The sequence below is a fragment of the Arachis duranensis genome, chromosome 10 (genome assembly GCF_000817695.3).
Source record: "Arachis duranensis cultivar V14167 chromosome 10, aradu.V14167.gnm2.J7QH, whole genome shotgun sequence".
Classification (NCBI taxonomy): domain Eukaryota; kingdom Viridiplantae; phylum Streptophyta; class Magnoliopsida; order Fabales; family Fabaceae; genus Arachis; species Arachis duranensis.
Genome location: NC_029781.3, coordinates 34,974,679 through 34,986,786, shown reverse-complemented (window position 1 = coordinate 34,986,786; position 12,108 = coordinate 34,974,679). Strand labels below are relative to the sequence as shown.

Here is a 12,108-nt window from a genome sequence, read left to right as displayed (position 1 = left end):
TCCTTCTTCTTTGATTATTCTTTTCAGTATCCATATTTCCACTCTTCTAACTGTTTGATGAATTGCACCACTCACACTAACAACTACTCTAACAAAAGTAATTTCTTTATCCATTTTCTTTCTTGCTTTTTTTTACCTTGATTGGTTGTATGACAGGTAGGAGAAGCGGGGCCTCAACTTCCTTTGATTCTGAACCTAAGAGGACCTTCCTTAGATTAAGGAGGGAAGCAAGAGGGAAGAGAGTCGTTGGTGCTGTGGAAGAGGAAGAGTATTTTGAAATGAACATGGAGGAGAATATGGAGAATCACCATGAGGAAGAAGTTCATAACCATGCTAGAGGAGGCCTAGTCAATCATGATGGGCAAGAAAGGAGAGTCTTAGGCTCCTATATCAACCTAAACCTAGGAAACTGTGGCAGCAGCATCCTAAAGCCAACAATTCATGCCAATAATTACAGCTCATCTCACTTGTTCAGAATAATTGCTCATATGGAGGAAGTGCCTAAGAAGACCCTAATCAACATCTCAGCACATTCTTGAGGATATGTGATACTGTAAAATCCAATGGGGTACACCCTGACATCTACAAACTACACTTGTTTCCTTTTTCACTCAGAGATAAGGCAGTAAAGTGGTTGGAATCATTCCCCAATGATAGCCTAACCACATGGGAGGAGGTCGTGAACAGATTCCTTGCAAGATTTTACCCTCCACAAAGAATCAATAGGCTGAGAGCTGAGGTGCAAACTTTCAAACAACAAGATGGAGAAACACTCTATGAGGCATGGGAGAGATTCAAAGACCTGACAAGGAGATGCCCACCGAATATTCAATGAGTGGGTACAACTACATATCTTTTATGAGGGACTATCCTATGAAGCAAAGAAGGCAGTGGATCATTCTTTAGGAGCCTCACTCAACAAAAAGAAAACCATTGAAGAGGCCATAGATGTCATTGAGACTGTAGCTGAAAATGAGTATTTCTATACCTCAAAAAGGACTCAGAAGAAGGGAGTGCTAGAACTCAATTCTGTAGATGCTTTGTTAGCTCAGAACAAGGCAACTACAGCACAAATAGCAGCCTTAACCAAGAGGATGGAGGCCAGCCAAGCTTCAGTCATTCAAGACCAAACTTCTCAACAAGAAGGGAATGCGCCTGAATCTGAAGGTAACTGGGAACAAGCTAATTATGTGAATAATTCATCCAGAACACCATATGACCCACACTCGAAGACTTACAACCCAGGTTGGAAGAACCACCCAAACTTTGGGTGGGGAAATCAACAGAACCACAACCAAGACCACAACAAGCCTTATCCATCAAATCAGCATCCCAACCACAACCTCAACCATCAAATAGGGAACCATAGACCCTACCATAACTCACAAAAAACATCATACCATAACAACCAACCTATACACAACAACCTCAATCAAGATGAACCATCCTCAACTATGCAACCATGCAAAATCAAGAGCAGCTTTGAGATGATGGAGGCTGCAATAGCACAACTGTCATCCCAGAATTCAGGAGCAGTCTCCACCCTCATGGACGGACAAGCACAAACTGATAAAAGGATAGATGCTAATCAAGAGGAATACAGGTCAAATCTGAAAAATCAAGGCGCAGTAATCTCAAAGTTGGAAGCACAAGTGGGGATTTTGTCCAAGCGAATCCCATTTTCCACATACACATTTTCCAGTGATACCATGGCAAACCCAAGAGGAGATTGCAAAGCCTTAACTCTAAGAAGTGGGAAGGTTGTAGAAGAAGGAACCCCAAGCAAAGATAATCATGAAGAGGTTGCATCAAAGCATGGGAACGAGGATGAAGGGGAGATCCCGACTTCACCTCCACCAAAACTAGTCTTGAAGCCCTATGTGCCAAAGGCACCATACCCACAAAGACTAACAAAAGATGAAAAGGATGGCCAGTTCTCTAAGTTTCTAGAGATCTTCAAGAGGCTCCAAATCAACATACCATTTGCTGAGGCATTAGAACAAATGCCACTCTATGCCAAGTTCTTAAAGGAGCTTATAACCAAAAAGAGGAACTGGAAGGCAAAAGAAACCAGAGTATTGACTGAGGAATGCAGCACCATCATACAGAAGAAGCTGCCTCAAAAGCTGAAAGACCCAGGGAGTTTTCAAATCCCCTGCATCATAGGGGACATCACTATTGAGAAAGCTTTGTGTGATTTGGGAGCTAGCATAAATCTTATGTCCCTAACCATGATGAGAAGGATGAAGATTGAGGAAGCCAAGCCAACAAAAATGGCACTCTAATTAACATTTAAGTTTCCACATGGGGTGGTGGAAGACTTTCTAGTGAAAGTAGGAAAATTTATTTTCCCTGTTGATTTTGTTGTGCTGGACATGGAAGAAGAGGCCAACACGTCAATTATTCTAGAAAGACCATTTCTAGCTACTGCTGGAGCCATCATTGATGTGCAAAAATGGAAACTAGTCTTGAGATTGTATGAAGAGAAAATGGTCTTCAATGTCTTTAAAGCAATGAGTTATCCCAAAGAATCCATAGGAGAATGTATCTTGGTAGACATCTTGGAACAGATAGTTCAAGAAGTTATGGAAAAAGAACAATGTGGAAAAAGCATTGAGCTGGAACAAGCACCAGATGGAGAACTACCACAAGCAACCATGAGGAACTCAATCATGCCAACTACCACAGACAACAAGGATGCAGAGTCACCAAAACTAGAGCTGAAAGCCTTACCACCCAGCTTGAAATATGCATATCTTGGTGCTAACATCACTCACCCAGTAATCATAAATTCAAGTCTGAGTAATGAACAAGAAGAGGAACCTATCCAAGTGTTGAGACAACACAAGGATGCCATAAGCTGGACACTTTCAGATTTAAAGGGGATCAGTCCTTCAATGTGCATGCATAAAATCTTACTTGAAGAGGATGCCAAACCCTCAAGACAGCAACAAAGGAAGCTGAACCCAACTATGAATGAAGTGGTTCAGAAAGAAGTGTTGAAATTGTGGCAAGCAGGGGTGATCTACCCCATCTCAGACAGCCCTTGAGTAAGCCCGGTGTAAGTAGTCCCTAAGAAGGGAGGGATCACTGTTGTGGCAAATGAGAAGAATGAATTGATACCCACAAGGACAGTGACCAAATGGCGTATGTGCATTGACTACCGGAAACTTAATGAAGCCACCCGGAAGGATCACTTTCCCCTAATCTTCATGGACCAGATGCTTGAAAGACTGGCAGTACATGAGTATTATTGTTTCCTGGATGGATATTTGGGCTACAATCAAATTGTTGTAGACCCCAAAGATCAAGAAAAAACTTCATTTACTTGTCCATATGATGTCTTTGCTTATAGGAGAATGCCCTTTGGATTGTGCAATGCACTTGCAACATTTCAAAGGTGCATGCTCTCCATTTTTTCAGATATGATTGAGAAGTTCATAGAAGTATTTATGGACGACTTCTCTGTGTTTGGGAACTCATATTCTGATTGCCTATACCATCTTGCTATTGTGCTAAAAACGTGTCAAGAAACCAACCTGGTTTTAAACTGGGAGAAGTGCCATTTTATGGTGACTGAAGGGGTGGTTCTTGGTCACAAGATTTCAAAAGATGGCATAGAAGTAGACAAGGCAAAAGTGGAAGTAATTGAAAAATTACTTCCACCTTGCAATGTCAAAGCAATTAGAAGTTTTTTGGGACACGCTGGGTTCTATAGGAGGTTTATTAAAGATTTTTCAAAGATTGCAAAACCCCTTAGCAATCTACTTGTCTCAAATACTCCCTTTGTTTTTGATAGAGAGTGCATGGTAGTCTTTGATGAATTCAAAAAGAAACTCTCCTCTGAACCTATTATAGCACCACCAAGCTGGGACCTTCCCTTTGAACTAATGTGTGATGCATCCAATTTTGCTGTTGGTGCTGTTCTAGGACAGAGGAAAGACAAGCTAGTACATGTTATTTACTATGCTAGCAAGGTCCTTAATGAGAATCAAAGGAACTATACCACCATGGAGAAAGAACTTTTAGCCATAGTTTTTGCTTTTGATAATTTTAGATCATATCTCATTGGCTCAAAAGTAATTGTGTTCACTGATCATGCAGAACTCAAATAGTTGCTTACCAAACAAGAATCTAAGCCCAGACGAATAAGGTGGATCCTGCTGCTCCAAAAATTTGATATTGAGATTAATGATAGGAGTGGAGCAGAGAACAAGGTAGCTGACCACCTCTCAAGGATCCCACAAGAAGAAGAAATCCAGCAAGTAGCAGTAAATGAAAGCTTTTCAGATGAACAATTGATGATGATTTGAGTAGCCCCTTAGTTTACAGACATAGCTAACTTCAAGGCTATTGGGGAGCTACCAGCTAACATCAATAAGCACACGAGGAGGAAGCTAATCAAGGATGCCAAATACTACATCTGGGATGACCCCTATTTGTTCAAAAAGTGTGCTGATGGTGTCCTAAGAAGGTGTATATCCCATGAAGAAAGGCAGGAAGTGTTATAGGAGTGCCATGGGTCAGCATATGGAGGTCACTTTAGTGGAGAAAGGACAGTAGCAGAAGTGCTTCAATCCGGATTTTACTGGCCAACAATGTTTAAGGATGCCAAGAAAATGGTGTCAAGGTGTGATGAATGTCAAAGAGCTGGTAATCTAACCAAGAGGAATGAGATGCCACAGCAATACATACTAGAGCTGGAGCTATTTGATGTATGGGGAATTGATTTCATGGGACCCTTCCCAACCTCCTACTCAAATAGATACATATTGGTGGCTGTTGATTATGTCTCAAGGTGGGTAGAGGCCATAGCCACTGCAACAAATGACAACAAGGTTGTGATAAGCTTCTTGAGAAGGAATATCTTCAGCAGATTTGGAGTTCCCAGAGCTCTCATTAGGGATGGAAGGACACACTTCTGCAACAAACAACTCGAGACACTGCTTCTCAGATATGGAGTAAAGCACAAAGTGGCAACTCTATACAACCTGCAGACCAACGGGCAAGCTAAGATCTCCAATAGAGAGCTAAAATGAATCCTTGAAAAAACTGTTGGAAGTTCAGTAAAGGACTGGTCTAAGAAGCTAGACGATGCTCTATGGGCCTACAGGACAGCCTTCAAGACCCCCATTGGGATGTCACTATACCAACTAGTATTTGGCAAGGCTTGCCACTTGCCAATTGAACTGGAGCATAGAGCCTTCTGGGCTCTAAAACTTTTGAATCTTTATGAGCAAGCTGCTGGAGAAAAGAGATTAATGCAACTCAATGAGCTGGAAGAGTTTAGAAATCAAGCATATGAGAATGCAAAAATCTACAAAGAGAACACAAAAAGGTGGCATGACCAAAAGATAGCAAGACGGGAGTTCACTAAAGGACAGAAGGTGTTACTCTACAACTCAAGGCTCAAGTTCTTCCCTAGAAAATATAAATCTCGATGGTCAGAACCTTTCACCATACTCAAAGTGTTTCCCTATGGTCATGTGGAGCTCATGGAGGACAAGACTCAGAGAACCTTTTCTGTCAATGGCCATAGACTCAAACACTACTTGGGAGGCTCCTTGGAGGAGCAGAGAGTGAGCTACAAGCTCAGCTAAAGATAAAGGAATGTCAAGCTAATGACAATAAAGAAGCGCTAGTTGGGAGGCACCCCAACACTTTATCCTTTTTTATTTAATTACTTTCCTTAGAAGTAGTTTAAATTCTGTTGCTTTCGATAGTTTAATTTTCAGTAATTAGGATTAGTTTAAAATTGTAGATTAGAAAGTTTGATATTAGCTTTGATAGCTAGATTTTCTTTACACTCTCTTATTTCTTTCTATTTGGGAATTGCAACTTGATGAATGCATAACTAATGATTAGTGAATGGGCTGAGAACTAGCTAAATTGCTATGTCTGGTGTGGCCTCTCACCCACTTAATCTAGGCTTACAAATAATTAACAGTTTGATTTTGAAGAGTAAGCCCAGAGATTAAGTTTGGTGTGGCCACCACCAAGGATCACATAGCAGCCCAAGTCACCCAATTTGAAAACACTTAATGCTTTGGGTAAGAACATGAACTTGGTTTAATGAGTTCAGAGGAATTGGAATCAAAAGAAAATGAAAAGATTGATGTTATTCCACTCTTATGAACACATTAAATACACAATGATGAAACTAATTTATTAAGATGCCAAAGAATTAAGTTTGGTGTCCCAAGGGACACCCATCAGTTGCAACCCAATTCATTCTTGATGAGAAGGAATGTAAAGGGGTTCTTTTGTCATTACTAATGGGTTCAGTTTCAATTTCAGGAGAGAAGATGGGGCCCACATGGTAAACAACTCACAAAGGAAGGAAGTCAAAGTGTACTTGCACTTTGGAACTCGACACATGCAGAAGACACTGTGAGAAAAGAGTTGGCACCTCTTCCCTCGCTAGGCGCCACTTCCCAAATTGGGAAAACATTTAATCCATTTTATTTTCCACCCTTTGAAACACACCATTCACCCATTATAAGAGCTTCAACCCCCATCTCCTCTCCCACTTCAACAACCCCCACACCCCTCACCTTCGCTTCTCTTATCATCTTCTACTATTTCTCATCCCCTACTTCTTCTTATTTCTTTTTTCTTTCTTGATTGGGACAATCAAGTCCTAAGTTTGGTGTTGGAGAAAAACCTTGTTTTGTCTTCTCTTTCTTTCAACCCCCATTTTTTTTACAACCTCAAGCACACTCTCTCAACCTAATGGTGCCACCAAAAAGCTCAGCCTCAAAGAAAAGAAAAACCAAGGAACTAACCTCTGGATCCTCAAGCTCTTTTAATGACTACAAGTTTCTCTCCACATTCAACCAAAATCAATTCTATGGTTGGGTGAGTGAGAGGGAAATCATTCCAGAAGTTGGGTTTCAACTAAGGAGGAATGAGAATATTGAAATCAACATTGAGATCAAAAAAAGAGGTTGGTCACTTCTATGCAATCCACCAAGGAAAGTGGTGGAGAGCTTGGTAAGGGAATTCTATGCCAACACAGTACCTCAACCAGGACAACACTATGGCTACATTATCTATGTAAGGGGGAAGTCCATTGACTACAGCACCTCTAGCATAGAAAGAATGCTAATGGTGAAGAGGACAAGCTCCACTCGGAGCAATGAAGAGAGAATGAAGCAGCAAGACCCTGGATTTGAGGAGATCCTGAATGAAATTTGTGTGATGAATGTGCATTGGATAAATGACAAGGATGGGATACCCAACCAATTGAGGAGAAGAGATTTGAGCCCCTGATGAGCGGATAATTTATACGCTTTTTGGCATTGTTTTTACATAGTTTTTAGTATGATTTAGTTAGTTTTTAGTATATTTTTATTAGTTTTTAAGCAAAAATCACATTTCTGGGCTTTACTATGAGTTTGTGTGTGTTTCTATGATTTCAGGTATTTTCTCTAAGCAAAAATCTAATTCAGAGGCTGAAGAAGGACTGCTGATGCTGTTGGATTCTGACCTCTCTGCACTCGAAATGGGATTTTTGAAGCTAAAAAAGTCCAAATAGCGCGCTCTCAACTGCGTTAGAAAGTAGACATCCAGTACTTTCGAGCAACATATAATAGTCTATACTTTGCCCGAGTTTAGACGATGCAAACTGGCGTTTAACGCTAGCTTTCTGCCCTATTCTAGTGTTAAATGCCAGAAACAAGTTGTAAAGCAGAGTTAAACGCCAGAAACAAGTTACAAATTGGGGTTTAACTCCAAGGAAGACCTCTACACATGAAAGTTTCAATGCTCAGCCCAAGCATTTACTTGTTTCTGTAACCCTAGTAACTAGTTTAGTATAAATAGAACTTTTTACTAGTATATTAAACATCTTTGGACGAGCTTTTGGAACATCTTTGATCATTGTTAGTCTTTAGACATTGGGGGCTGGCTACAAGGCCATGCCTACGTTATTTTCACTTATGTATTTTCAACGGTGGAGTTTCTACACACCATAGATTAAGGTGTAGAGCTCTGCTGTTCCTCGAGTATTAATGCAAAGCACTATTGTTCTTCTATTCAAATCATGCCTATTATTATTCTAAGATATTCATTCACACACAAGAACATGATGGATGTGATGATTATATGACACTCATCACCATTCTCACTTATGAACGCGTGATTGACAACCACTTCCATTCTACATGCAAACAAGCTTGAATGCATATTTCTTGGGTTTCTAATCAACAATTCACATCGACTCCCCTCTGACAATGGGGCATCTGAATCCGAGGTTAGAGTCTTCGTGGTATAGGCTAGAATCAATTGGCAATATTCTTGAGATCCGGAAAGTCTAAACCTTGTCTGTGGTATTCCGAGTAGGATCTGGGATGGGATGATTGTCACGAGCTTCAAACTCGTGACTGTAGGGCATGGTGACAGACGCAAAAGGATAGTAAATCTTATTCCTACATGATCAAAAACCAACAGCTGATTAGCCATACGATATCTGTGCATGGTATTTTTCATCCGAGACGAGCAATCTGACAGTTGATTAGCCGTACAAAAACCGTAGATGATCATTTTCACTGAGAGGACGAGAAGTAGCCATTGACAATGGTGACACCCAACATACAGCTTGCCATAGAAAGGAGTATGAAGGATTGGATGAAGGCAGTAGGAAAGCAGAGATTCAGAAGGAATAACGTACCTCCATACGCTTATCTGAAATTCCCACCAATGAATTGCATAAGTATCTTTATCTTTATTTTATGTTTTGTTTATCTTTTAAATTATTAAAACTCCATAACCATTTGAATCCGCCTGACTGAGATTTACAAGGTGACCATAGCTTGCTTCAAGCCGACAATCTCCGTGGGATCGACCCTTACTCACGTAAGGTTTATTACTTGGACGACCCAGTGCACTTGCTGGTTAGTTGTGCGAAGTTGTGAAAAAGAGTTGAGATTACAATTGTTCGTACCAAGTTGTTGGCGCCATTGAGATCACAATTTCGTGCACCAAGTTTTTGGCGCCGTTGCCGGGGATTGTTCGAGTTTGGACAACTGACGGTTCATCTTGTTGCTCAGATTAGGTAATTTTCTTTTTGTTTCAACTTTTATTTCATTTTCAAAAAATTTTCAAAAATCTTTCAAAATTTTTCTTCTTTTTCGTTTTTCCACAATAATTTCCGAAAAACCCAAAAAAAAAATTTATAAAATCATAAAATTAAATTTTTTTTTTCTTGTTTAAGTCTAGAGTCAATTTTTACGTTTGGTGTCAATTGCATGTTTTAATTTTTCTAAAATATTTTCGAAAATTCATGCATGTGTTATTCATGATCTTCAAGTAGTTCTTGATGATTTTCTTTGTTTGATCTTTGCATTTTCTTGTTTTGTGTCTTTTCTTGTTTTTGTTAGTATCTAACCATTAAAAATTTCTAAGTTTGGTGTCTTGCATGTTTTTCTTTTCTTAAAAATTTTTCAAAAATAAGTTCTTGATGTTCATCATGATCTTCAAAGTGTTCTTGGTGTTCATCTTGACTTTCATAGTGTTCTTGCATGCATTATTGGTTTTGATCCAAAATTTTCATCTTTTGAGTCATTTTATTTGTTTTTCTCTCTCCTCATTAAAATTCACAAATAAAAAATATCTTTTCCTTATTCTACTCATAAATTTCAAAATTTTGGGTTGACTTAGTCAAAAAAATTTTAAAATAAGTTGTTTCTTGTTAGTCAAGTTAAGATTTCAATTTTAAAAATCTTATCTTTTCAAAACTTTTTCAAAAATTAAATCCTTTTTTTCATTTTTTTATTTATTTTCAAAAATTAAAAAAAATTGATTTTCAAAATCTTTTTCTTAATTTTATTTCATAATTTTCGAAAACTTTACTAACAATTAATGTGATTGATTCAAAATTTTGAAGTTTGTTACTTTCTTGTTAAGAAAGGTTCAATCTTTAAATTCTAGAATCATATCTTTTAGTTTCTTGTTAGTCAAGTGATCAATTTTAATTTTAAAAATCAAATCTTTTTAATTTCATTTTCAAATCTTTTTCAAAATAAATTTCAATAATATCTTTTCAATCATATCTTTTCAAACATATCTTTTTCAAAATCAATTTCAAAATCTTTTCTAACTTCTTATCTTTTCAAAATTGATTTTCAAATCTTTTTTAGCTAACTAATTGATTTCTTTGTTTGTTTTACTATTTTTTATCTTGTTCAAAAGCACCTAACTACTTTTCTCTCTCTAATTTTCGAAAATTCCTCACCCTTTTTCAAAATTCTTTTTTTAATTAACTAATTATTTTAACTTTTAATTTTATTTCTTCTCCTAATTTTTAAAACTAACATCATAAATAAAATAAAAATAAAAATATTTCTCCTCTCTCTTCTTTTAATATTTGAAATCTCTCTCTCTCTCATCTCCTTCTATTTATTTATTCATTTACTAACACTTCTCTTCATCTTAAAATTCGAACCCTCTCTTCCTCTCTGTGTTCGAATTTTTCTCTTTTCCTTCTTCTATTCTTTTCTTTTTCTACTCACATAAAGGAATCTCTATACTATGACATAGAAGATTCCTCTTCTTTTTTGTTCTCTTCTTTTTCATATGAGCAGGATCAAGGACAAGGACATTCTTGTTGAAGCAAATTCTGAACCTGAAAGGACTCTGAAGAAGAATCTAAGAGAAGCTAAAGCACAACAATCCAGGGAAAACCTTACAGAGAATCTCGAAAAAGAAAGAGACATGGCCGAACCCAACAACAATGCAAGGAAGATGCTTGGTGACTTTACTGCACCAAATTCCAACTTCCATGGAAGAAGCATCTCAATCCCTGACATTGGAGCAAACAACTTTGAGCTAAAACCTCAATTAGTTTCTCTGATGCAACAGAATTACAAGTTTCATGGACTTCCATCCAAAGATCCTTTTCAGTTCTTAATTGAATTCTTGCAGATCTGTGATACTGTTAAGACCAATGGAGTTGATCCCGAGGTCTATAAGCTTATGCTTTTCCCTTTTGTTGTAAGAGACAAAGCTAGAACATGGTTGGACTCTCAACCTAAAAATAGCCTGAACTCTTGGGATAAGCTGGTCACAGATTTCTTAGCCAAGTTCTTTCCTCCTCAAAAGCTGAGCAAGCTTAGAGTGGATGTTCAAACCTTCAGGCAGAAAGAAGGTGAATCCCTCTATGAAGCTTGGGAGAGGTATAAGCAACTGACCAAAAAGTGTCATTCTGACATGCTTTTAGAATGGACCATCTTGGATATATTCTATGATGGTCTGTCTGAATTATCTAAGATATCATTGGACCATTCTGCAGGTGGATCTATTCACTTGAAGAAAATGTCTACAGAAGCTCAGGAACTTATTGACATGGTTGCAAATAACCAGTTCATGTAAACTTCTGAAAGGAATCCTGTGAGTAATGGGACGCCTTAGAGAAAGGGGGTTCTTGAAATTGATGCACAAAATTCCATATTGGCTCAGAACAAAATGTTGACTCAGCAAGTCAATATGATTTCTTAGAGTCTGAATGGATTGCAAAATTCATCCAACAGTACTAAAGAAGCATCTTCTGAAGAAGAAGCTTATGATCCTGAGAACCCTGCAATGGTAGAGGTGAATTACATGGGTGAAGCCTATGGAAACACCTATAATCCCTCATGGAGAAATCATCCAAATCTCTCATGGAAGGATCAACAAAAGCCTCAACAAGGCTTTAATAATGGTGGAAGAAATAGGTTTAGCAAAAGCAAGCCTTTTCTATCATCCTCTCAGCAACAGACAGAGAATTCTGAGCAGAGCCCCTCTAGCTTAGCAAACATAATCTCTGATCTATCTAAAGCCACTCTAAGTTTCATGAATGAAACAAGGTCCTCCATTAGAAATTTGGAGGCACAAGTGAGCCAGCTGTGTACAAAAGTCACTGAAACTCCTCCTAGTACTCTCCTAAGCAATACAGAAAAGAACCCAAAAAGAGAGTGCAAGGCCATAACCTTACTTGGTGTCGCTGAATGCACAGAGGAGGAGGAGGACGTGAATCCCAGTGAGGAAGATCTCTTGGGACGTCCACTGGACAAAAAGGAGTTCCCAATTGAGGAACCTAAGGAATCTGACGCTTATCTAGAGACCATAGAG

The 12,108-nt window shown here is 38.4% G+C and overlaps 1 non-coding gene across 1 annotated transcript; it reads right to left on the bottom strand.

Moving 5' to 3' along the window:
• Positions 1–724: 724 nt before the first annotated feature.
• Positions 725–826, bottom strand: LOC127743708 (small nucleolar RNA R71). The gene has a single exon (XR_008005092.1). It is a non-coding gene; the product is annotated as a small nucleolar RNA R71 (small nucleolar RNA).
• Between the last annotated feature and the right edge of the window lie 11,282 nt (positions 827–12,108).